Source organism: Meriones unguiculatus, chromosome 3 (genome assembly GCF_030254825.1).
Source record: "Meriones unguiculatus strain TT.TT164.6M chromosome 3, Bangor_MerUng_6.1, whole genome shotgun sequence".
Lineage (NCBI taxonomy): Eukaryota > Metazoa > Chordata > Mammalia > Rodentia > Muridae > Meriones > Meriones unguiculatus.
The window spans coordinates 132107077-132133633 of NC_083351.1; the positions used below are offsets into that span (position 1 = coordinate 132107077).

At 43.3% G+C, this 26557-nt stretch overlaps 1 long non-coding RNA gene across 17 annotated transcripts in view; it reads left to right on the forward strand.

Annotated features, from left to right (window-relative positions):
• Positions 1-3495: 3495 nt before the first annotated feature.
• LOC110556597 (uncharacterized) overlaps positions 3496-26557 on the forward strand; it is a 103601-nt gene continuing 80539 nt past the window's right edge. For 12 of the 17 annotated variants that reach the window (XR_009590862.1, XR_009590855.1, XR_009590858.1 and 9 more), the window contains exons 1-3: positions 3496-3819; positions 15957-16245; positions 24098-24204. This is a non-coding gene — a long non-coding RNA (uncharacterized LOC110556597). Of the gene's footprint in view, positions 3820-4495; positions 4603-15956; positions 16246-24097; positions 24205-26557 lie in introns of all 17 variants that reach the window. The other 5 variants (XR_009590870.1, XR_009590871.1, XR_009590868.1 and 2 more) reach the window with 3 other exon arrangements.

The window sequence follows — 26557 nt, forward strand, 5'->3', positions numbered from 1 at the left end:
TAAGGAATGTGGACCAGCTGTTGATAACACAGTAACAACCCCCTTCCCCACCTCACCCCCAACATACACACACACTCACAGGCATGCTGGAAGACCTTAGAATTAGTTTTGCATTCACAGCTGACTGCTAGAACTAGTGACAGTTGCCAATGCTGATGCTGCCATCTGGTCTGAGGGGAGGACATGGCATACAGAAAACACAGGGAGACACAGACATGGACTGTCACCCTAATTGTGGGTTACAATACAAATAAACTTAGGTTGCAATTTGTTAGGTGTAGAGGAAATTTTAGACCAAACAAAATGTGTGGCGAGGCAGCGTCAGGTCAAAGTTCATGCAACTGATCTTGCATAAACCAGTATTTTCCCACCTTGCAGACAAAAACAATTTCTAGGTCTCCAGCCCCTGCAGGTGAGGAGGGGGACCAGCATTGCAATTAAGAGTGGATTCATTCTGTAGTTGGGTTTTGTAGGCTTCTTTCCAGCAGTGAGCACTTGGGCTGATTATGGCAGCTGCCTTGAGAAGCAGGGAGCAAGTCTGCCTGTCTCCTTGAGGGAGACAAGTTAACTGTCAGATCAGCAGGCCTGGCTGTTGTTGGGCCACAGAAGTCCTTAGCCACATTGACAGGACCTCATGTAGCTCAGGCTGGCCCCAAACTCAAAATGTAGCTATGGGATGCTTTTGAACTCTGTGCTGCTTGGTTTTGCAAATTAACACAAACCTAGACATTATCAGGAAGAGGGAATGCCAATTAAGCATTGCTATCATCAAATTGGCCTGTGGCTATATCTGTAGGGAATTATCTTGATTGTCGAATGATGAAGGAAGGCCCTGCCCATTGTGGGTGGTGCCACTCACGTGGTACTGTGTTGTATAATAGAGCAGGCCGAGCAAGCCGTTGAGAGCAAGTCAGTAAGTAGCATTCCTCATTGGCCTCCTTATCAGCTCCTGCCCTGATTTCTCTGGATGATGAAGTGTAAGCTGTAAGATGAAATACTCTACCCCAAGCTGCTTTTGGTCAGTGTGTTATCACAGCAACAGAGATGTAAAGTAGGACAAACTCACTTTTATTTATTATTATTTAAATTGTTTAAATTATTATTTAAATTTATTATTATTTAAATTGTTCTTCTGTTTAGACTATTTTATGTATATGCATATTTTGCATTCAGGTATGTCTGTGTACCTCATGTCAGTGTCCAAGGAGGCTAGATGAGAGTGTTGAAACAGGAGTTATGGGTGGTTATGGTTGGGAACTATCCTGTGGGTGATGGGAATTGAACTTGTGTCCTCTGCAAGAACAAGCATTCTTTTTTAATTAAATTTTTATTTTTTATATTAATTACAGTTCATTCATTTTGTATCCCAGCTGTAGCTCCCTTCCTCACTCCCCCCAATCCCACCCTCCCTCATCTCCTCCTATTCCCCTCTCCAAGTCCACTGATAGGGAAGGTCCTCCTCCCCTCCCATCTGACCCTAGCTTATCACGTCTCATCAGGACTGGCTGCATTATTATCCTCCTCTGTAGCCTGGCAAGGCTGTTCCCCGCTCAGGGGGGAGGTGGTCAAAGAGCCGACAGCTGAGTTCATGTCAGAGACAGCCCCTGTTCCCCTTACTAGGGAACCCACTTGGACACTGAGCTCCCATGGGCTACATCTGAGTAGGGGTTCTAGGTTATATTCATGAATGGTCCTTGGCTGGAGTGTCAGTCTCAGAAAAGACCCTTGTGCCCAGATTTTTTGGTTCTGTTGCTCTCCTTGTGGAGCTTTTATCCTCTCCAGGTCTTATTATCTTCCCCTTCTTTCATAAGATTCCCTGAACTCTGCCCAAAATTGGTTATGAGTCTGAGCATCTGCTTTGATACACTGCTGGGTAGAGTCTTTCAGAGGCCCTCTGTGATAGGCTCCTGTCCTGTTTCCTGTTTTTTCCTTCTTCCAATGTCCATCCCGTTTGTTTTTTTAAGTAAGGATTGATCATCTTATCCAGGGTCCTCCTTCTTGCTTAGCTTCTTTAGGTGTACAGATTTTTAGTATGTTTATCCTATATTATATGTCTAATAGCCACTTATAAATGAATATATACCATGTGTGTCTTTCTGCTTCTGGGATACCTCACTCAGACGATCTTTTCTATATCCCATCATTTGCCTTTGCCTGCAAAATTCACAATTTCCTTTTTTTTTAATTGCTGAGTAGTATTCTATTGTGTAAATGTACCACAATTTCTATATCCATTCCTCCATTGAGGGACATCTGGGATGCTTCTAGGTCCTGACTATTATGGATAAAGCTGTTATGAACATGGTTGAACCAACATCCTTGTTGTGTACTTGAGCATATTTTGGCTATATGCCTAGGAGTGGTATAGCTGGGTCTTGAGGAAGCACTATTCCTAATTGAGAAAGTGCCAGATTAATTTCCAGAGTGGTTGTATAAGTTTATATTCCCACCAGCAATGGAGGAGGGTTTCCCTTTCTCCACACCCTCTCCAGCATGCATTGTCACTTGAGTTTTTTATCTTAGCCATTGTGATGGGTGCAAGGTGAATGAAATCTCAGGGTTTTGATTTGCATTTCCCTGATGACTAAGGATGTTGTGCATTTCTTTAAGTGTTTCTCTGCCATATTCCTCTACAGAGGATATTCCTCTACAGAGAATTCTCTGTTTATCTCTGTACACCGTTTTTTAATTGGATTACTTGATTTGTTGCTTTTTAAGTTCCTTAGTTCTTTATGGATATTAGACCTCTGTCAGATATAGGGTTGGTGAAGATCCTTTTCCAGTCTGTAGGCTGTCGTTTTGTTCTGACAACAGTGTCCTTTGCTTTATAGAAGCTTTTCACTTTCATGAGGTCCCATTTATTGATTGTTGCTCTTAGAGCCTGTGCTGTTGGTGTTCTGTTCAGGAAGTTGTCTCCTGTGCCAAAGAGTTCAAGGCTCTTTCCCACTTTTTCTTCTAACCCATTTAGTGTGTCTGTTTTTATGTTGAGATCTTTGATCCACTTGGGTTTTAGTTTTGTGCAGGGTGATAAAAATGGATCTATTTGCATTTTTCTATATGTACATACAGTTAGACCAGCACCATTTTTCGAACAAGCACTCTTAACCTTTGTTCAGTTCTGTTGTTTATTATTTTTAAGTTCTGATTTTTAAATATAAAATTAACCCTGAATTACTTTGAAAAGATTCATTTTATTTTATGTGTGTTTGCAGATGAGCACAGCTGCCCTCAGAAGCCATAGGCAGTAGATCCCCTGGAGTTAAAAGTGATACACCGATGTGGGTGCTGCCAGCCATGTTAGGGTCCTCTGGAAGAACAGCCTGAGCTCTTGGCTGCTGAGCCATCTCACCAGCTCCATAACTTTGATGTCTGGATCCTCTTGCTTTCCTGCCCTGAGGTCTGCGTCTCTAGACCTGGTTTAACTTTAATTTTTGATAGGTAACCTATAAATATTAATTTGAGCAACTCTAGGACATTGCCCTAAGGAAGACTCTTTTCTCCTGTGGCAGAGAAACTGTAGAAGAGAAGGCTGCCCACTTGGGGCTCTTAGGCTGGAAGACTTTAAACATGCACATCTACCAAACTGCAACCCCCTCTTGAACCCTGCCAAGGCCAGTGTGACCTCCCTGCTTGTAGACCTCACCCACTGGTGGCTGGTCTCACTCCAGCCAGGGTGCTTCATTTAGGTCTAATTTTGTTCCTGTTCTGGAGAAACTGCCGGGAAGCAGTGAGCCGGGGGCAAGAAGTGGCCTGCAGCGACCCTGTGCTTGGCTTCTTTCTTCTCTCTGACGCCCCAGGTGATGGGAACAGCGTGGAAAGGTACAATGAAGAAAATTGAGGCTTGTGCTGCTGCCTGCTTTGCACAGGGCCGCTGCTTGACAGAGGGGGCTGATGTTGCTCTGTGCGCTGGGTTGACAAAGGCATGGTGAGCAGGGTTGCAGGTGCAGGATTGTGTGCGGTCATAAAGAATGAGATCGGGGTATCTGCACAGTGATGAGGGTGCCTTAAAGAGACTCGACTTCTGCCATGAGACAAGGGGAGCATGAGCTAAATGACCAAGCTCTGTGGGCTAGACTGGAACACAAGACATGGCGAACTTCTGTGAGATGTTCAGGTCATTAACCCAGCTTTTTATTTTTTCTCCCATTTATAATTTTTCTTCTTGTTTACCTAAGGCTTCAATTGACTTGCCTTCTCATATCTGGTAATATTTTGAAATTACAGTTAGCCTCAGCCAACTGGGCATTCTATAGCAGCAGCATTTACAAGCGCGGTGCAATTACGCCTAATTCCAAAGAGCCTGTGGCTCTCCGTTCAGTTCCGCTTTCACTCAGTTATGTAAATCAAGCTGGGGAAGATGTCATTTAATCAACCTGCGGGTTTGCTTACACTTGCTCGAATATTAGCTGCCATCCATATGCAGAAGACTGGAGAGGGACAGAACCTCCCAGCTAATCCTGGTGGTGAAAAACTGACGCAGTCTTTGTATTGGCAGATCTCTAAGGTCGTGTTGACGTGGAAGGTTGCACTGTGCACCACCCCCATGCCTGAGGTAACTCTAGAAATGGGGTGCTTACCTTCCGGTCAAGAAACCACACTGAGGTATAGCCATGCTTGGGGTGGGGGTGGGGGAGCTAGGATTGGCTGGAGTGCTTGGAGTGTTAGGTAATCTAAGAGAACAGAAACTTCTCTAAAGTGTAGAACTCAACCCTGGGTGCTGATCAGGGAGCAGAGGGAGCTAGTAAGGCGGCTTCTCTGGGGCCAAGCCCACAGTAGGCCCCAACAAAAGTGTTACCTCATGAAGATGCCACACTGCTTTTTGGTGGCAGGAGGGGGGGACTGGGGTTTTGTAGGTTTCTGACTGCACTACGGGTGCATCCTGAAGGTAAAGAGAAATTTCCAGGCATAGACAGAGCCAGCAAAGTCCTTCATACCAAGACTGACCAGACCTAGAACTGATTCACACCCCACCCCACCCCACCAGCCCATCCCACCCCAGCCAAATGAGTCAGGAAGAGTTTTGTGTTTCGGTTGCTGTTGTCACAGTGCCAGCTCAGAAGTGCAGTGATTGACTGAGATGAAGAGCTCGACAGTTAAACACAGGCAGCTGGCTGCATTTTGATTAAAATCCACCATCAAGAGCTCTGGCAATCTGGACTCCTGTGACATCTGAGGCTTTACTCCTTCATAAATAGCGCTGGTAGTTGTTCTTCCTTTGCTTTCACTCTGTGTTTAGAATTGGCAGAAATCCTTCCAGGTGAAACACTTTCTGTGTCCGCTTCCAGTCGGCCCTGGGTGGTAGAAACACCAAAGACAGGGCTCGTGTGAGCCATGTCCAGGTGCCTACCACCCACCTCACCTCCGTCATGTATCTCAGAAAATGGAGGGATTTAGCCCCAGAAGAGCCAGGAGCTTCCAGAGGGCTGCAGCATTTGGTAGCTCTTTGGCTCCATCTTATGGACAAAAACTATATTGGAAACTGGAGGTTTCCACTGGGCAGGTACCAGGGAAACTTGATTCCTTATTATAAAATCAAAGTCTAATTATGACTCGGTTTCTCTCAGTGTGCATTCAGAAAATATCCCAGAGTTCAGAAAGCCAGTGGTGAATGTGGAATTCTTACAATGATTAATATATAAACTCCCTGTACATGGTAACTTGAAGACTATGGAAAGGAGTATGGTGTATCCAACTATTGTTACTAGCATTTGGGGAGTCTCTCTGTGGTTGCCACAGAGAGGTACAGAGGAAAATATGGGTCCCCTTTTGGGGCTTTTAGTCTCCTTAATAAAATAATTTAAGGGGGAGCCAAAGCAGTTGCTCAGTGGCTAAGAGCACTGGGTTAGATTCCCAGCACATACATGATGGCTCACAAGTGTCTCTAACTCCAATTCCAAGGGATCTGACACCTTGTTCTAGCCTCTGTTGGTCGTGCTGAGAAAGTGAAGCATGTACATTGATCCAGCCAAAACACTCATACTCTCAAAATAAAATAATTTTAAAAAACAATAATGGATGCAAACAGAAGATTGGAGACAGTTTTACTAGAGTTTAAGAGAACATCCCCTTCAAGCAGGCAAGCTGTAATCTCAGCATCTTTAGAGAGGTAGAGACTTGAGGAGAGAAAGGAAAATCCCACACTGTTTAAGTTAGGAAGGAGGTCAGACATGTGGTGGACAAGCAAACACATGGTAGTGAAGGAAGCTTTAGAAAAAAACTAAGAAAGACCATAATGCTGAAGAAGCCCAAAGTGGTGGGAGAACATCCATACGCATGAGATAGAAAGGGGAAGCTAATGCTTTTTTGAATAATTCAGAAAGCAGATAGACTTACAAAGCTGCGTGGCAGCTTGGAGTGTGGGATTCTGGAAAGGTCCCCACCTATCTTTTCAGCATGGCTTATGGTGAACGCAGGTTCCTAGAGATGATGTTGCCTTCCTGCAGGGTGGTCTCTTGGCTAGGTAGTTGACACAGGCCAACTGGAATGTTAGGTCTCTACTCCTTGTGACCAGGAGGAGCTCTCCTTTCATGGGCTTTGACTGCTTACCTAGATAATGTGACTTCTATTTGCACTTCTGGGAGTTGAGCCTAGAACTGTGATCACGCTAAGTAAATGCTCAACCATGGAGCTGTGCCCAACCCTGAATTGTGTTCTCGAAAATGCTAAGGAACTTGGTGTTACATGTTTTCTCCACAAATATAAAGTGACACAAGGCACCATGTAGGTTAATTAGCCAGGTTAGTCACTCCACATTATGTTACAGACAGAAGATGCGTTCAGTTTAATAAAACAAAGAGGATGGCTGTTTTTCTCATGAGCCACAAGAATTAAACACAGAGGAAGTAAAAAAAAAGAAACTGCCTTTTGCAGGTCTGTCTTCCTCAGTTTCGGCAGTTCATCACCATCCTGATATTATCTTATCTCTTTCAAGAAAGTGAAGTCGTAGTCATGTAATTTCATGAGTGTGTGTTGTAACTACTCTGTTTAAGCTTTGTACATGTCTATATGTAGGGAAAACCTGGAATGTAAGCATTCAAGGCTTTGCACATCCACTGGGAATCTTAAAACGTCTGTCCCATGAGTGCACTCTACAGTATGAAGATTTTACAGTTTCAAGTCACTGAATGTTCTTATGACACTTCCAAGTGTTACAGAAGAGAAAGAAGCCAGACGTAACTGTGTCCAGCTGCCTTTGTATCATGATGAGGCTGTTTCCCCTAGGGATGACATGAACCTCAGCCCTCTTAATTAGAGAGGCCATGAACATGCACAGGACCCCCAGCTCTGCAGTCATGGTGACAGAGTAAACCAGAAGATAACAGTGAAACACAGGGTGTTGTGGACAGTGGGACGAAGGGTTTATTTTGTCTTGGGGTCTGAATGTTTAGTTCATCTTGGCCGGGAAGATGTGGTGGCAGGACCATCTCTTGTCTATGGTGATTGGGGAACATAGAGCTGCTTGTTCACATCTTGGTCAATCAGGAACCAGAGAACAGTGAATTCCCACACATATCCTACTTCCTCCCAGAGGTATACTCAACCTCCTGGATGATTTTAAACCTAGTCATGTTGACAATAACTAACCATCTCATTGGTTCTATGTGTTAGAGTCGGGGCTATTAACATTCATTAATAAAAAGAACTACGGGCCTCCCTGGGTCCCTACCTGAGAGTCTAACTACTACTTCTGTTGGTTCCCCAGCTGTGTGGATAAGCTAACATAGATAGGAGATGGAAGATGGGTTGGAGGAGGCGGGACTCCCATGAGGCTGCTCTTGTGTGAATTGTCATTCAAGCTTGGGTGGAACATTTTGTTGATGAAGTTTTGAATCACCCGAGCTCTTATAAATGACCTTCCATCATCTGTGCTTTCCTAGGCACCTCCCTAAGCTCATTGTTTCTTCACGCTGAGCTTGTTTCATTGGCTTCAGTGCATTATCTGGGGAAAATGGACATTTCCGTCTTCTCAGGAAGGGTAACAAAGCACACAGCATCTCAGCTTGCTTCTTGAGTCTCATCCATTCCCAAAGGGCTTCCAGCTAAATGAGAGAATGGACACAACCTTGGCATAGGGAGGGGGGAGCTCCGGGGTCCCTTGCCCTCTCTCCACTTCTTTAGTTGCAAGTGGGCTATGGTATTCTCTGAGTTTCCTTATGAGGCTCATGCCTGCAATGGACCCTATGGTCTGCTGAGTCATGCATACACTTCATCCACAGGCCTTCTCGGATACACTGAATCCTTTCGTGGAGGAAGAGAAATTCCTGGCTCCTCTACAGCTGCGCATGGAAAGGTTTTCTCACTATCTCTGAATGCATGCTTTGTCATCTCTAGGACCTAAAGATCTGATTTCCCAAACATGCCTGGCAGTGCTACCCCCACATCCAATGAGGATGCCGTGGAAGGCAGCCAGATATCTAAGACACTGGCAGTGGGCTTCTTCAGTCTGTCTTCACCATCTGCTTTAGTTTCATTCTGCTGCTGTCATATACTATCCTTCATAAAAGCAACTTAGGGGAGAAAGGGTTTGTTTTCAGCCACAGAGCAGATCACAGTCCATCACGGCAGAGGAACTGAGGCAGGAGCCTGAAGCAGCTAGATGCATGCACAATCAGGAGCAGAGAAGATGCACCAACACATGTTTTCTGCTTAGCTTGCTTTCTCTGCTCTTAAACAGTTCAGGACCCAAGCCCAGGAAATGGTGATGCCTCCTTTCTCTCATCAGTCACCACACACAAAAGATAACCTCCGAAGGCAAAATCAGGAGGAATAATCTCGATAACTCTTTCTTGAGACTCTTCCCATGTGGCTCTAGACTGTATCACATTGATAGTTAAAACCAACAATCGCATTTTCCTTCCCATGTCCTCTCAGAGGGAAAAGTCAGAGGAGGCTTTTCTCCTTTGTGCATACCAGAGCTCCCTGAAGCATCTCCATTCTTTGTGTAACAGGAATGTAGAGTTAGGCTTGCCAAGCCTGGCTTAGACACTCACAGAAGTGTCTAAGTGTCAAAACTATCCTGTTTCTAGGGAACTCACAAATGCATTTTCTTCTAGTTAAAGCTGAAAATCGACTTTCTTTTCATGCTTTTCTGATCTAATTATTTAAATCCTCTTACAAACAAATGAAGGCTTTTGGCACAGTGGAGGAGAACGTGTACTTTGAAATGCAAATTGAAAAGAACACCAACATTTTTCAATAAATTAGATATTGAGATACAGTGATAATGAAGATTCCATCTTTATTCTATTATTCTATTATTGTTAGTCTTAGGAATGCAGGCAACTCATTGTCTGGACATAAACTTGGGAAGCCAAGTTTGTAATCTCTTTTATGTCCTCCTGATGGCTTTCCCTGACTCTGCCAAATTAATGCTGGCTGATGTTTGGTTTTACACTAACAATCTCCTGAAACAGTAAAATGTGGAGTAGGAGGATGACTCAAAGATTAAAGTGATGGCTGCACAAGCACAGGACCCAAGTTTGAATTCTCTGAGCCTGTGTAAACAGCTGGGGATGGCAGTGCATTTCGGTAACCCCAGTGATAGGGAGGCAGAGACAGGAGGATCCCAGGGAATTGCTGGACACCAATCTAGTTGAGGAGGAAGCTCCAGATCCACAGTGAGACCCTGTCTTAAAAAATAGTAAAATAGTAAGCAGTATGATAGAAGGCATTCAGCATCAACCTCTGACCTCCATATGTGTCACAAATGCATGGGTGTGCCCATTTGCACATACACCATACCCATGACTCCTACACATAAACGAAAATTTAAAAAAGGAAAAATCTGGGGAAGCTGGTACACTTTGATTGGGACCTAGTTTCCCACAGCAAAATGTTGAACCCTTGTGTAGATAGCTCTCCTGCCAATCAGCCCTTCAGAGAAGCAATGTTGACCTTTCTGTTGGGTTGCAGACTTGGCACAAGCAGCTGAGGTGCTTAATTTAACATACCAAAGCAGACCTGGCTTCCAGGTTCTTCCAGCATCCCTCACTCCCTACTAGAACTTTCCAGTCCAGGAGCTGGGCTTCCTCTTCCCCAGAGGCTCTTTGCTATATAATCCAGACATTTTTATTTTCTTTCTTGTCTCTCTCTCTGCCCCCTCCTTGCACATACGCTTTCTTCCTTCCTCCCCTGCACCCTTCTCTGTCCCCCTGTTTGTATGGCAACTTCCCTGGCCCCATTCCATGGGACTGGCAAACCCACCTGAGAGAGCTGCCCCCAATAAACCTGCCTTTATACTTTTAATTTGGCTTGAATTGGCTCATTTTTGTTGGAAGAGAATACCTATCACTTTCTATTCAAAATGGCCTTTGTTGTATAATCCTGGTGGTTTGAATAGGTTTGGCCTCCATAGACTCATGTGTTTGAATACTTGTACCACAGGAAGTGGCACTATTAGGGGGTGTGGCCTTGCTGGGGGAAGTGCATCACTGTGGCCTTGAGGTCTTCTATGTTCAAGCTATGGCCAGTGTGGAAGACAGAAGCAGGAGACAGTCTCTTCCTGGTTGCCTTCAGATCAAGATGTAGAATTCTCATCTCCACCAGCACCATGTCTGCCTGCATGCTACCATGCTTCCCACTGTGATGATCATGACTAAACCTCTGAAACTGTAAGTCAGCTCCTATTAGATGTTTTTTTTTTTTTTTTATAAGAGTTGCTTTGGAGCTGGAGAGATGGTTTAGCGGTTAAGAGCACTGGCTGTTCTTCTAGAGGTCCTGAGTTCCATTCCCAGCAACCACATAGTGGCCCACAATCATCTGATGCCCTCTTCTGGCATGCAATTGTAGATGCAGATAAAGCACATGTAATAAATAAATAAACCTTAAAAAAAAAAAGAGAGAGCTACATTGGTCATACTGTCTCTTCACATCAATAAAACCCTAAGACATCCTGCTATAAGCTCTCCAAGGGCTACAGTCAAGTTCACATTTCCAAGGCGTCTTACAATAGGCCACTTACCACTATAGATTTGCCTTTCCCTGCCCTCCTCAAGTGCTAACAAGCAATATCAGCCCTAACAGGCTCTGTCCCTTCCCAGGCCTTTCTCTACCTTTCTTAGCTTACTTGTCTTAGCTTACTTGTTTCTTGTCCCCCAAACTAACTAAGCAACTTCTGTCTTACGTGTATTTTGTGGGGCCAGTAGTTAGCATGGTAAAAAAACAAAACAAACAAACAACAACAACAACAGCAACAAAAACCCAAAAATCAAAGCAACAGACTTTCCACAGGTTTTAGCCTATCTAAGACTGGTGGAAAATTCTATTCTTCTTCTCAGTGAGTGCAGGTGTGCATGCAGGTATGTGATGTATTTCCAAATAGGTGGGAATTCCAGGAGGAGTTTAGCTGCCACCTGCAATTCTTGCCTTTCATTGGACAGAGGAGATCATCTATAGCTCCTCTTAGGCCCATGCTGGCACTGTTTAAACAGTGTTTCATAGATTAGGATGATGTTTCAGGTTCCATCAACACAGCAATCTTCTGTTTCTTCATGGAGCATTCTTGTGATTACAGGTTATATCATCAGGTACCAAGGTTGCTTCTGTTGATGTCTCATGGATGGAATGACTGTAGACAAGTGAGGGCAGGAGCATTCTTACCACTGGATTTCTGACTGGCTGTCCTTTGATGGCCAGCACAAGAAAAACTCTGCAGAAAGAAGTAGCAATGACTTAGCTGTATACTTACAGAACATCTACAATCTGACATGGTGATGGAAGTTTAAAACAACACACAAGGTACTGCTTTATCTCAGTGGTCTAGGAGCTGTGATGTGCAGGAAGATGCAGATGACTAAACACAAAATTTCAGATATTGATGGGCTCTGAAGAAGCGCAAGTATACAGGACAAAGCAGCAGGAACTAGGATGAAGGTGAGAGGAGTACATTTCCTTGTGTCCTGGGGCTGTAGCTCCCTGAAGGGTGACATCAGTGCAGGATGGGCTCAGGGCTATAGGGAAGAGATGGTGTTCTCAGGGACCCATACAATGGGACTATGGCATTTTTTGAGAGTGTCCATCAGGGTTGGACAGAAGCTCAAAAGCCATAAAGGTTGGGAATGTGAAGGAACAATCCAAGGTCAAGACAGTGACAGGAGGTACCAGGAGGGTGGTAAGCATGGAACACTTAGAACATTAGAAGCACAGGGCCCTTCAGCATTCAAGCTATCTCTGCAAACAGCCTAGAAGACTTATGTAAGTGATCCTGGGGACAGTCAGCTGTGTGGGACTTAAGGAAGTGATCCTTAGGATATGGAGGCTGTCACCAGCCTTGGAGCCTGGCCTGCATTTATGTTTCATTGTGAAAACAATGGGACTTCTTGGTCTTTTGGTCTCAGCACAGGAAAAGCATCCCTGCCTGCAGGAAGTCACAGCTCAACAAAACTGACTCAGTATTGGCTAAGTTCTTGTTGACCAACTTGACCTTGAGCTTTGTGTTTTTTACCCTCTCCCCATCTGAGGAAGCGTTAAAATACAGGCTGTGTGTGAATAAGATTAATGTGGATAAATTGGAGGTAAATCAAATCAAGAACATTTCTTCTCTCTCTTATCCTCTGAAAGCATGACTCGGGTAATTTGCAATTATATCCAAGAGAGTATTAGACAATTAGTGCAAGCAAGCTTAAATCACGCTCTTTGAGATCAAATGCACACAACCGCCAGAGACCTGCCCAGTGTTGTATTTCAGTCAGTTTTTACCATCTTATGTTAGCGACAAAACACCATCAAACTTGGAAATGCAAAAGAATAGCCATTTTGTTGTCTTCCTCAGTTCTAGAAGCTGAGAAGCCTGGGGCATCCACTCCACATCATTTTGGCTAGGCTGCAATCATGTGGATGGGAATGAGCACCATGGCGGTCTTTTCCCAGGGCTGGCCATGACCATGTGGGGTACTGGCTGTCAGCTGCCCTGGCTTGGTGAGACTAACTAACTTGGTGGCTGTGGTTTCTAAACGGCCATTTTGTGTGCAGGTTGCTCTTCCTCACAGAATGGCATCTCCATTCTAACAGGAGGTGTTAAAGAAAGAACACCTTTTATGGAAGTAGTCAGTCTTCCAAAGGCTAGCCTCACCTTTACACCATACTGTTGGGGTATTTGTGGGGACAGATGATTGTAGAAGAAGAGAAATGCGTTCTACTCAGCCTGGGAATGGCATGCTTGTGCCCAGGCTTTGCTCCCATAAAGAAAGTGTACCTAGCTTTTTCTTAACTAAGTATTAAGGGTTTTGATTAGAAGTTAACAGGTCCAGTAACAGGTAGGATCCCTGGGTACTGCTTTCTGGTATGGTTCCTTGGGGATGGAGCCCTGTAAATTGTAAAGGCAAGCTTTGTGCTGTGTCAGTTACTTGTTTCACTGTTGTGAAAAAATACCCAACAAAAGGAATGTAAGGAAGAATTTATTTTAACACTCCACAGTTCCCAGGTATTTCTCACTGTAGTGGGGAAGTGATGGAGGTGATGACCACATCACATTCACACTCAGGAAGCCTATAGAAATGTGTGCCTGTGCTCAATGCACTTTCTCCTTTTCACTGCCTGGGACCCCAGCTATGAGCTGGTCCCATCCACAAGGAGGATTGGTCTTTCCAGCTCAGTTAGCCTAATGTAGAGAATGAGATCTGTCTCCATGGTGACCCTAAATCCCATCAAGTTGACTTTCAAGATTCACCATGCCACCTGCCCTCCCCCACAGTTTTGAGAACACAATGTCTGAGATGAACAAACTAAGGGTAGTAACGGATCCCACACAGATGGTTTTCCCTAGTTACTCTGAAATGCAGCCAGGTGTATGCTGCCAGTTTCATTTATTAAGTTCTATCAGGTTCTAGTGCTGTCCTGAGAGTGGTTCTTTGCTGGACTTCCAGTTATCCTTCATTTTACACAAAAATACTCCATGTTCACAGCTGTGTGATCATTCCAGCCTCAGTCCTCCCAAGACAAGCCAGAAACCTAGAGATGCCCTATCCTTTTCAATTGTTTTTACCACCCTGACCTGTCAACATAGCCCACAGCTTTTACACGACTACACAGGTCCTATAAACCATAAGGTACAATCCTCTGCACAGGGCAGATGCTCCTGTGAGGCAGGCACCTGTATATTTGGGCTGCGAGTCAGGGTTACAGCACACCTCCCCTAAGATGCTAAGGTTGGTCCAAGCCACTGTTTTAAATCATGCTGAGCCTCACATCCAGACGTTATTTGACCTTTTCTCTGAGGCTACATTTGTCATGCAGCATCCTGAATGTAGTGTTTGAAGATAGCTTTTCTTCTGGAAGCTTTTGTTGGGCCCTCCACAGTTTGAGCAGACTCTTATGGGCATTGTTCATGGCTCTCATCATCCTTTCTCTTGCTTCTTCTTTGCTCCTATATAGCAATGCAGCAATAAAATTCCATTACAGGTTTTCTTGTAACCTGTGAGGGTTTTCTTTTCCAAGATACACCAGGGAGTTGAATCTCTAGGTTTCAGAGACTCAGAAACCTTTATGCACAATTCATAGCTTCTTGGCCTGACCTGCTTTTCCCTTAATTGCCATGACAACCAGATGCAGCCAGCTCCTGGGACTTCCCCAGGCTCCTCCCGTTTGGGAAACTTATAACTTGGCCAGGGAGAGGAAATGGAACACTGTAGGCAGTGCTCACTGTCTAGGGGGTCATGGCCATGAAGAGCAGAAAATGAGCGCCCTCAGGACAAAACACTGGACCTTGCAGCTCTGCAGCAGGTAAATGGGTGCTGTCTTCTCCATCCCACGCCTGCCCTATTTGAGCCACTACTTCCCTCGGCATCCTGAGCTTGCACAGCCCTCCCTCTGCTGGCTGTTCCTCATCCTGCCTAGCTCTTAAGCAGAGGCTGCAAGGCTCACTGTCCTGCTGCAGCGAAGCATCTCTGAAGATTCACAAGTGTGGGCAGAAAGAGTGTGGGAAGGCCTGTAGACAAAGTGACAGGTTCTGAGCACAAAGAATCCTGTGGGAGCAGATCACAGTTTTGATTTCAAGCCATAATACATAGACGTGGCAAAAGAAAGCAGTATGGTACCCAGGCATAGTGGCATGCACCTTTAATCCCAACATTCAGGTGGCAAAGGCAGGTGGATCTCTGTGAATTGCAGGCCAGCCTGGTCTACACAGTGAGTTCCAGAATAGACAGAGATATATAGTGAGAGCCTGTCTCAAAAAAAAAAAAAAAAAAAAAAAAAAAAAAACGAAAGAGAAAGAAAACAGTATGATAGTGACATACAAAAATGAGCGTATGGACCAATGGACTAGAACAGAGGCACCAGACAGAAGTCTATGCAACTATAGCTGTCTGAAATATACATTGAAGAAAAAAACAGCACCTGCCAAGGAGCAGCTTGGACAGGTCAGGGTAGACTGACTGGTGGGGGTAGAGACTGCAGGGGCCATAGCTGATGGTTCCTGGTGACTGGGGGCCAGCACTGCTTGTGACTGGTGAGAGACTTTAAACTGTTTGAACTTTTTAAACTCTTTGGGGGCTAATGAGAAAGAAAGAAAGGGGAGGGGAATCATGCACACATACATGCATGCACACTTGTGATGGATGAAGCATGACAAGCTTCAACGAGCACATTCCAACAAGCTTAAACAAATCACACACACACACACACACACACATACACACACACATACACACATTCACACATTGGGCGGATGGGGCAAAGCTTCAACAGCTCCAATCATTTTACAAACATACACATATACACATGTACATATCGGATGGATGGAGTGACTCCAACAATTTATTGTTTTTTCCTCCCACAGCTTATATAGGCCAGTAAAATCTTTCTGAAAAAGAAAAAAAAAAAAACCCAAAACAAAACAACCATAATGTGATTGCATTTCTTTTTATGTGAAAGATTACAAAGAGAATACTGTTGTGGAAATTTTGTTGTCTTTAAAAACTTAGTCATGTCATGTAAACATATTTTTTTTTCAATCCCAGGTGTAAGATATGGGGCAGATTCAGATAGTCCACAGCAGCAAACTATTTGCCTTGTGCAGGCTCTGAGAGGAGCTCTTTGCCAGCTGCAGATAGTTTAAATCTCCAGAGAATAAATGCCAGAGCCCAGAGGGAGAGAAAGGGGGCAATGGAAAGAAGGATGCTGCTGCTGCCCCCTGCTGCTCCCGGTCGATACTGTTGCAGTTTGACAAGAAGTTGGAGGCATCCTGAAATGAAGATTGGACTTGCTGCAAGGAATCCAGTGACCCTAACCAGAAGGAAGTAGCGAAAGGTAACTATTCCTTCTCTCCCCACTAACCTTCTTTCTCTCCTACCTAGTGTTGGGTGTTGGAAGAGATTGGGATGGAGCAAGGAGAAAGAGGAATTAATAAAATAGTTTTAAAACTTGCACAACAGGGGGCACTCAACGTAGTTGGAAAGAAACCAATTAAAATAGTTTTAAAAAGAGCACAACAGTATATGTAGAAAAAAACCCACATGTTCCCCAATACCCTTACATGATCATATTTTAGATATTATGAGTTAAAAACAAATTATTCCCAAGAACCTACAAACATTTGTAACTAAGCAACTTGTTACAGATTAACAAAGTGAAAGGAAGGTAATTTTTTATTTCAGCCAGTTTTTCTTGACTGGCAAGGCTGCAGTTTATGGTCACAAAGAAAGAATCAGTTATCTTAAAAAGTAATCTTATAAAAATCTTGAAAAACTCACATTTGTGTTTATAAAAAACAACCAGCCATTTCTACTTTAAATCCTCAAGGTGTGCATTTACTCATTAACAATTTTTATTAAATCTTGAGGGCAAAAATGGATATAAGAAATTAATCACCTTGAGGATGAGCTTCAGTGAGAGTGTCATGTCAGCCAGTGCTATTTGGAGTACTGTTCTTGCTTGCCAACCTCGAAAAGTTCCTAGCTCAGCTATTAAGAGTATACTTTTCTGAACTTTAAATTGTTCCTCAAGATTTTTTGTATCAGAATTACTGACAAAAACATCTTAACCTAACTTTCTTTTTTTTTCTTTATTAATTACACTTTATTCACTTTGTATCTCCACCCCCCGTGGTTCCCTCCCTCTTCCTGTCCCAATCCCTCCCTTCCTCCACCCTCTGCAAGCATGCTCCTCCCCAAGTCCACTGATAGGGGAGGACTTTTTTTCTTTCCTTCTGATCCTAGTCAATTAGTGGCTGCATTATCTTCTTCTTTGGCTTGGTAATGCTGCTTCCCCCTCAGGGGGAGATAACTAAAGAGCAGGCCAATCAGTTCATGTCAGAGACAGTCCCTGTTCCTATTACAATGGAACCCACTTGGATACTGAACTGCCAAGGGCTACATCTGTGCAGGGGTCTTAGGTTATCTCCATGCATAGTCCTTGGTTGGAATAGCAGTCTCAGGAAAGACCCCTGTGCTCAAATTTTTGGTTCTGTTGCTCTCCTTGTGGAGTTCCTGTCCTCTCCAGATCTTACTGTTTCCCACTTTTTCCTAAGATTCCCTGTACTCTGCCCAAAGGTTGCCCATAAGTCTCAGCATCTACATTGATAGTCTGCAGGGCAGAGCTTTTCAGAGGTACTCTGTGTCAGGCTCCTGACTTGTTCCCTCTTTTCTCCTTCTGATGTCCAGCCTCTTTGCCTTTCTGGATAGGAATTGAGCATTTTAGCAAGAGTCCTCCCTCTTAATTAGTTTCTTTAGGTGTACAGATTTTAGTAGGTTTATCCTATATTATATGTCTATATGAGTGAGTATATACCGTGTGCATTTTTCTGCTTCTGGAATAGCTCCCTCAGGATGGTCCCACCATTTACCTGCAAATTTCATGATTTCCTTGTTTTTTATTGCTGAGTAATATTCCGTTGTGTAGATATACAAATGGAATATCTACACAATGTGTGCATCCATTCCTCCACTGAGGGGCATCTGGGCTGCTTCCAGCTTCTGGCTATTACAAATAAGGCTGCTACAAACATGGTTGAGCAAATGTCCTTATTGTGCACTTAAGAAACTTTTGGATATATGCCTAGGAGTGGTATAGCTGGATCTTGAAGAAACACTCTTCCTAGTTGTCTAAGAAAGTGCCAGATTGCTTTCCAGAGTGCCTGTACAAGTTTACATTCCCACCAGCAGTGGAGGAGGGTTCCCCTTTTTCCACAACCTCTCCAGCATGTATTGTCTATTGAGTTTTTGATCTTAGCCATTCTTATGGGTGTAAGGTGAAATCTTAGGGTCGTTTTGATTTGCATTTCCCTGATGGCTAATGAGGTTGAGCATTTCTTTAAGTGTTTCTCTGCCATTCCATATTCCTCTGCAGAGAATTCTCTGTTTAGCTCTATACCCCATTTTTTAATTGGATTACTTGTTTTTTTTTTTTTTTTTTTTTTGCTGTTTAACTTCTTTAGTTCTTTATATATACTGGATATTAGCCCTCTGTCAGATATAGGGTTGGTGAAGATCTTTTCCCAATCTGTAGGCTGTTGTTTTGTTCTGAGGACAGTGTCCTTTGCTTTATAGAAGCTTTTCAGTTTCATGAGGTCCCATTTATTGATTGTTGCTCTTAGAGCCTGTGCTGTTGGTGTTCTGTTCAGGAAGTTGTTTCCTGTGCCAATGAGTTCAAGGGTATTCCCCACTTTTTCTTCTAAGAGGTTTAGTGTGTCTGGTTTTATGTTGAGGTCTTTGATCCACTTGGACTTTAGTTTTGTGCAGGGTGATAAGTATGGATCTATTTGCATTTTTCTATATGTAGACTTTCAGTTAGACCAACACCATTTGTTGAAGATGCTGTCTTTTTTCCATTGAATGGATTTGGCATCTTTGTCAAAAATCAGGTGTCCATAAGTGTGTGGATTTATGTCAGGGTCTTCTGTTCCATATCTTGATCCACCAGTCTGTTTCTATGCCAGTACCATGCAGTTTTTAGAATTGTTGCTCTATAGTACAGCTTGAGATCAGGGATGGAGATACCTCCTGAAGATCTTTTACTGTAGAGAATTGTTTTAGCAATTCTGGGTTTCTTGTTGTTCCATATGAAGGTGAGAATTTTCTTTCCAGGTCTGTAAAGAATTGTGTTGGTAATTTGATGGGAATTGCAGTGAATCTGTAGATTGCTTTTGGTAACATGGCCATTTTTACTATATTAATCCTGCCAAGCCATGAGCATGGGAGATCTTTCCATCTTCTGATATATTCTTCTAATTATTTCTTCAGAGACTGGAAATTTTTTTCATACAAGTCTTTGACTTGCTTGGTTAGGTTCACACCAAGGTACTTTATGTCCTTTGTGGCTATTGTGAAGGGTGTTGTTTCCCTAATTTCTTTCTCAGCCCTTTTGTCCTTTGTATACAAGAAGGCTACTGATTTTTTTTAGTTAATTTTGTATCCAGCCACTTTGCTGAAGGTGTTAATCAGCTGTAGGAGTTCCTTGGTAGAGTTTTTGGGGTCACTCAGGTATACTATCATATCATCTGCAAACAGTGATACTTTGACTTCTTCCTTTCCAATTTGTATCCCCTTGATCTCCTTCAATTGTCTTATTGCTCTGGCTAGGAGTTCAAGAACAATGTTGAAGAGATATGGAGAGAGTGAATAGCCTTGCCTTGTCCCTGATTTCAGTGGGAATGATTTAAGTTTCTCTCCACTGAGTTTGATGTTGGCTATAGGCTTGCTGTATATTGCCTTTACTATGTTCAGGTATGTTCCTTGTATCCCTGATCTCTCTAATACTTTAAACATGAATGGATGTTGAATTTTGTCAAATGCCTTTTCAGCATCTAAGGAGATGATAATATGGTTTTTCTCCTTCAGTTTGTTTATATGGTGGATCACATTGATGGATTTCCATATACTGAACCACCCCTGCATGCCTGGGATGAAGCCTACTTGATCATAGTGGATGATGTCTTTCATGTGTTCTTGGATTTGGTTTGCAAGTATTTTGTTGAGTATTTTTGCATCAGTGTTCATGAAGGAGATTGGCCTGAAATTCTCTTTCTTTGTTGGGTCTTTGTGAGGTTTAGGTTCCTAGGTGACTGTGGCTTCATAGAATGAGTTTGGTAGTGTTCCTTCTGTTTCTATCTTGTAGAATAGTTTGAAGAGTATTGGTGTTAGCTCTTCTTTGAAGGTCTGGTAGAATTCTGTGCTGAAACCATCTGGCCCTGGGCTTTTTTTTGCATGGTAGACTTTTGATGACAGCTTCTATTTCCTTAGAAGATATAGGACTATTTAATTGGTTTACCTGGTCTTGATTCAGCTTTGGCATGTAGAATCGGTCAAGAAAATTGTCCATTTTATTTAGATTTTCAAATTTTATGGCATAAAGACTTTGGAAGTAAGATCTAATTATTGTTTGGATTTCTTCAGTGTCTGTGGTTATGTCCCCCTTTTTGTTTCTGATTTTGTTGATTTGGATAGTTTCTCTCTGCCTTTTAGTTAGTTTGACTAAGGGTTTGTCTATCTTGTTGATTTTCTCAAAGAACCAGCTCTTGGTTTCATTGATTCTTTGAATTGTTTTATTTGTTTCTAATTGATTGATTTCAGCCCTGAGTTTGATTATTTCCAGCTGTCTATTCCTCTTTGGTGTGTCTGCTTCTTTTTTTTTCTAGGGCTTTTAAGTGAGCCATTAAGTTGCTTGCATGAGATGTTTCAAATTTCTTTTTTCTTTTTTTTTTTTTTCAATGCAGTTTATTCAGGAACGTTGAACAATCCTCGGACCCCGGGGAAAGCCAGCCCACAGCTTAAATAGCCTCTGGGTAGCCAACCCAGGCGTGCCACGGGGGCAATGCAGATAGGTCCACATACATGGAAGCAAGCCAGATCCTCGGCCTTAGCCAAATGTGGAGTTGTTCGTGACAGAGAGCACTCACCATCGGGAAGGTGGAAGGCGGAAACCAGCTCCATCTTTAAGGCATAGCATTCCGCAGCTCTCTACAGTTCCCCCTTTTTGTTTTAGACGCATCAGGCAAGAGTAGAGGTCTGATCTCTGATATTAGAAATAAATTGGGACTTTGTACAGATGTTCAACGAGGGGTTAAGGCTTCTCATAATATTTCCTATAAGCCCACACCTGTTTGTCTATATCCCCCATTTTTATTCATTATTAGCCAGATAGAGCCAAGTAATTGTGGTAATGATACTTGCTTTTTTGCCCAATGCTGGAATGCTAGTAAATGTAGGTATGCCCTGGTTACTCGCATGCCTCACTGGGTGCCTGTGCCCATTGATGCCCCTCACGCTATGACTCTCTTCAGACAGAAAAGAGATCTTGGAACTACAGCCACCATTGTTACTACCATCTCATTGACGGCTGTTGGAGCTACCACCAGGGCATTAGCCATGAGTCATACTGGGCAGACTGCTCAAATTTCTTTTTGAAGGTACTTAGTGCTATGAACTTTCCTCTTAGCACTGCTTTCATTGTGTCCCATAAGTTTGGGTATGTTGTGCCTTCATTTTCATTGAATTCTAGCAAGTCTTTAGTTTCTTTCTTTATCTCTTCTCTGACCCAGCTGTCATTTAGAAGCAAGTTGTTCAGTTTCCATGTGTGTGTAGGCCTTTTGCTATTTTTGTCATTGAGGTCCAGTTTTAGTCCATGGTAATCAGATAGGATACAAGGGATTATTTCAATCTTCTTGTATCTGTTTAGGCTTGCTTTGTGACCAACTATATGGTCTATTTTGGAGAAGGTTCCATGAAGTGCTGAGAAGAAAGTAAATTCTTTTGAGTTTGGGTGAAAGGTTCTGTAAATGTCTGTGAGGTCCATTTGATTCATGACCTCTGTCAGAGTTATTGTTTCTTTGTTTAATTTCTGTTTTGTTGACCTGTCCTTTGTTGAGAGTGGGGTGTTGAAGTCTCCCACTATTAATGTGTGGGGGTCTATGTGTGTTAACCTAATTTTCTAAAACTGTTTAAATCAAACCAGTAACTCTGTAAAAATCATCAATTCATCTCACCTATATTATTTCATGAATGCTCATCTTCATATTGATGAGCAGGAAAATTGCCCAGTGAGTGGGCTGTCACCCAGAAAACAATCACACCAGACAATAGGCAGTGAGGATCTCTCCACACCCAATCACACCACACCAGATACATGAGGATGACAGCAATGACAAACAGGAGAAAGCACAGCAGCAACAAGAACCAATCCTGAGATGAAGCCCCTGAGGCTGCCTCTCCAAGGTACACCCATTGCCACTGAGCAAAATGGTGGACCGTCTCCAGGAAGTGAACCTGCCCACTGCAGCTTCTTCCTGGCATCAGCAACAAATATGCCTAGAAGACTGGATATTAACATGAAGAATAATGAAAGTAGGTCATTATTTCTTACCCTGCAGAACACTCAAAATCCAAGTAGGTCAAGGACTTTAGCATAAACCCTGATCTTTTGAAACTGTGAAAGGAAAAAGTAGGGAATACAGTTCCACCTGTGGGCCCAGATAAGCTCTGGTAGCACAGGAAATAAGACAAATAATTTACAAATGGATTTCATGAAACTAAAAAGGTTCTACACAGCTAAGACCCTGTCAGCCAAATGAAGAGTTTTGTGTAGGGTGAGAGAGAAAGATCTAATATCAAAGGTGCCACTTAGGCAGTAGTGAAACAGCTGTTTTGGGGTAACCAACTGAGTTTATAAGTTAGATATGAGGCCCACTTTGTAGGAATGAGCTCAAGCCCAGGACTATGGATTTAGTAAAAATTCCATAGCTAGGAAAGCCATTGGCTCTAGGGGTATGCCTACTATGCTTATTTTACTAAGTGGACATATTATCAAACTGCATATTAAGTATTTATGTTTGGCCTATAGATTAGTGTTATCCTCAGTTTTGTTCAAAGAAGTTTGTCCTCGCAGGGAACATTGATTAATACAAACTCATGGTTGGTGACCATGTTGGGAACCAGTAACTATGTATGTTCAGCCTTACACAAGACAATCACATCATCTCCAAGGTTTGGATGGCATTATGGAAGAGGGAGGAGAAAGAATGAAGGGATGGCTGGTAGGGAGGAAGGACATGAGATGCTATCATATAGGCATGGAGTAACTGGGACACTCATGAACTCACAATCTCTACAGTTGTCTACACAAGTCAGAGCCCCAAAATATTCAGTCATGGATGGGGAAGAGGCTTATGAGACCCCTCCTCACCCAGGGAGTAAATAGCACTGGAGGGCTGCTGGGGAAAGAGGAAATCCCTGTCTTCACTGATGTAGCCACTTAAGAGTTATCCACGAACCAGTGGATCCTTCACACTCAAGCCCATGTTCATGGCTCTGATTATACCTGGAGAATCACAAAGCAAAAACAAGAAGACATGAAAGTGGGTTTGGGGCTTGGTGGAATAGGAGGAGAATAAGAAAGAGTGAAGGAATGAGTGTGACCAGAACGTATTGTACAGATGTATGAAATTGTCAAAAAATAAATTAAAAAAATAATTAAAAAATCAAAGAGCACTTGAGAAAGGCACTGACATAGGCCTCTGAGCTTTATACCTGAATGCATGCTGACCATACACACATGAACACCCTTGTATAATGCCCCCACCACACTTCAAGGAGGTGAATACACATCAGTTCAATTAGGTAGAAATCTGGCTTTGGCTTTTATTTTGAGAACTCAGTGGTTCTCAATCTTCCTAATGCTTCAACAGCTTAATACAGCTCCTCGTGTTGTGGTGACCCTCAACCATTAAATTATTTTAGTTTCTACTTCATATCTGTCATTTGGCTACTTATATGAATTGTAATATAAATATTTTTGGAGATAGAGGTTTGCCAGAGGGGTTTTCAACCCATAGTTTGAGAACCACTGCTATAAATCAATATTGACTCTTCCCTGTTATGATAGATATTCTGATATTTATAGAAGATTCTAATGGAGTTTGTATTGGTGGAGTAAACATTAGTGTTAATAAATTTTCATACAAATCAATTAATGTATTGCTACCAAATAATTAGCAACTCCTGTCTGCCTGCCTCAAGCAGGATAGCTGAAATAGGAGAGTGGCATGTCATCCCTCAACCGTACCACTGCGTGGAGCCATTTCCATAGCAAAGATGCAATAAAGACAAAATGGGCACAATTATGTACTGGGCACAATATAAGCTTATGCTTCCAATCATCTGGCCCACAGGTCCCCGAGCTGGCACTGGATGAATGAGTAACTGAAGGAGAAAGCAACACAAGGAGACAGTGTAGCTGGGCAGTTTAGGCAGTGGACACCATGGTCAGTGATAAGAGGTGAGTTTCCTTTGAGTTTCAGAGAAAGACATCAGAGTTGGCAAGGCAGCCTTCCCTGAGGTTGAACTGACCTAGCAGATGTCCACAGAGAGAAGATGAAGGTGAATCAGTGTGGCATGATTTCAGCCCAGGGCAGTATAACAGCAGTCCTGTGGGATGTAGCATCAAGGATGTAGGAGCAGTCTGGGCCTGCTGAAGTGATGAGGGAAACTCTCCTCAGTGGGAAAGGCCTTACAGTTACACCTCAGAGCATGTCTTGGGCTGTCTACACGATTTGTTTTTTTTATCCTTCCTCTTGCAGCTGTTTTCAAGCCCTATATTTTAGGTGTGTGGGTGATTTGTCTGCATACATGTTTGTGTACCATGTGTATGCAACGCCCATGGAGACCTGAAAGAAGGTGTTGGATTTCCTGAAACTGGAGTTATGAACAGTTACGAACCACCTATGGGCTCTGAGAATCAGAATCAGTTCCTCTAGAAAAGCAGCCAGTACTCCCAACCTCTAGCCACCTGCCATATTTTCTTGGTTTTGGATGACATCAAATTTGATGGATCAAATCTGTTACCTGGTTGAAATGGTTCCACTGAGATATCACAGAGCAGACAGGCTCACACCAGTGTTTCCCACATTAATGTGGTTTCACTTGTCACCAAAACAGAAACTATCACAGACGAAAAACTGAGAGGTGTGTCATTTGGAATCCCAAGGCAGTGGCACCCTCTGCTTAGAAGACCTTCTCTTGGGTTCTGAGGAAGGACATCTAAGTGTGCTAAGTGTCTGCTCCGCCCACACAGCCCAGGGATGTAGGCTCATGAGCTCTGCTCAGCACCCACCACAGGGTTCATGTCCTGATTATTTTCTTGGCTGAAACCAGCATCGAAAGAGAGGTGGTTTAGAAAAATTGACTTATGGAGATGATTTCCTATGCCAAGGGAAGTGAGAGAGCCCAGTTTTATTGCCCTGTGAGTCAGTTTTGCCTGTTACTGTAAAAGATTGTTTTGAAACTCATCAAATATTACTTCAGAGGAAAGCCAGTGTTTGCGATCTGTTCAGAAAACAAATTAATCAAGACACTTCATGACTGGTTCTGGCTTCATCGGCCGAAGTGTGTTTCACTTATCTGCTATTTACGGAGCCGCCTTCCAGAACCTTCTCCCACGCTTCCTTTCAGTTCAGAAAAACAGACTGTCTGGAACTAGGGCCAAGGCTGACCGGCATGAGGAGAGCAGCCTGCCTTTCCCCAAGTTGGTCTTAGCTCAGCAGTGCACCCAGGTGGAGGTACAGTCTGGGCGGGGAAGAGATCAGTAGACTGCAGGCCAGACATGGATGGTGGGGTCCCCAGAAGGCAAAGGGGCGGTACACAGTGCCAAAAATCACAATGAAGAACCACACTTGCCAGTAAGTTCCAGAGGCTTAAGGCCTGGGAGTGGTGATAAAACTGCTGTGAGCAGGATCAGTCAGTACACACCAGACAGACTGGGCCACTGTGAGTGGGGCTGTGGAGGTCATGACCTCCACGAGGTCAGGGGGTGAAAGTAAGGGGCTGTCTGTAAGGACAACAAATAACAGTTCTTTTCTATGCTTAAATCCCTATGTATCTGTGCTGGGGAGATAGCCCAGCCTGTAAAGGGCTTGCCTTGCAAGGACCTGAGCTTGAGTCCCAGAACCCACATAAAAAATGCTGTGAGTTGGTGGGGTCTTGGGAGGTAGAGGCAGGTGGATCCCAGCATCTCATTGACCAGAAAGCGTAGTGTAGATTGTAAGCTCCAGGCCAATGAGAGAACTGACTAAAAGTATATAAACAAAAAACAAGCAAACAAACAGCAAAATGAATGTATCCTGAAGAATGATGCTGGGAGTTAGATTCCACATGTACACATTGTAGCATGCATACCCAAACACATGTGCCACATGAATGGGTAGCCCAACACACACACACACACACACACACACACACACACACACACACACACAAACACACACACACACCTGCAAAACCAAAACCAAAAAACAAACAAACAAAACCTCAGCTTGGTAAAGGGCCTTTTAGCGAAGACACTACAAGGTGCACTCTGGCTTAGGAAGAGGAGAGGATAGAAACTTGGGGCTTATGTTGAGAGACTCATCTGTGTTTTCCTCTTTTTAGGACTGGGGTAGCCCCGAAGTTTCTTCCCCTTCCTATTCTTCCCTGCCCTCTTCACCCTTATGGCTATGATTATCCTTGGTGGGCATTCAAGCTGTGTATCCCAAGGCTGGGAAGAGGGGTTGAGAGAACTCACATGTAGTTATAAGGAGCATGCTATAAATTTGTACTCTGGGTGCATGAGAGTTCCCAAATGTATCTGTGGGGTG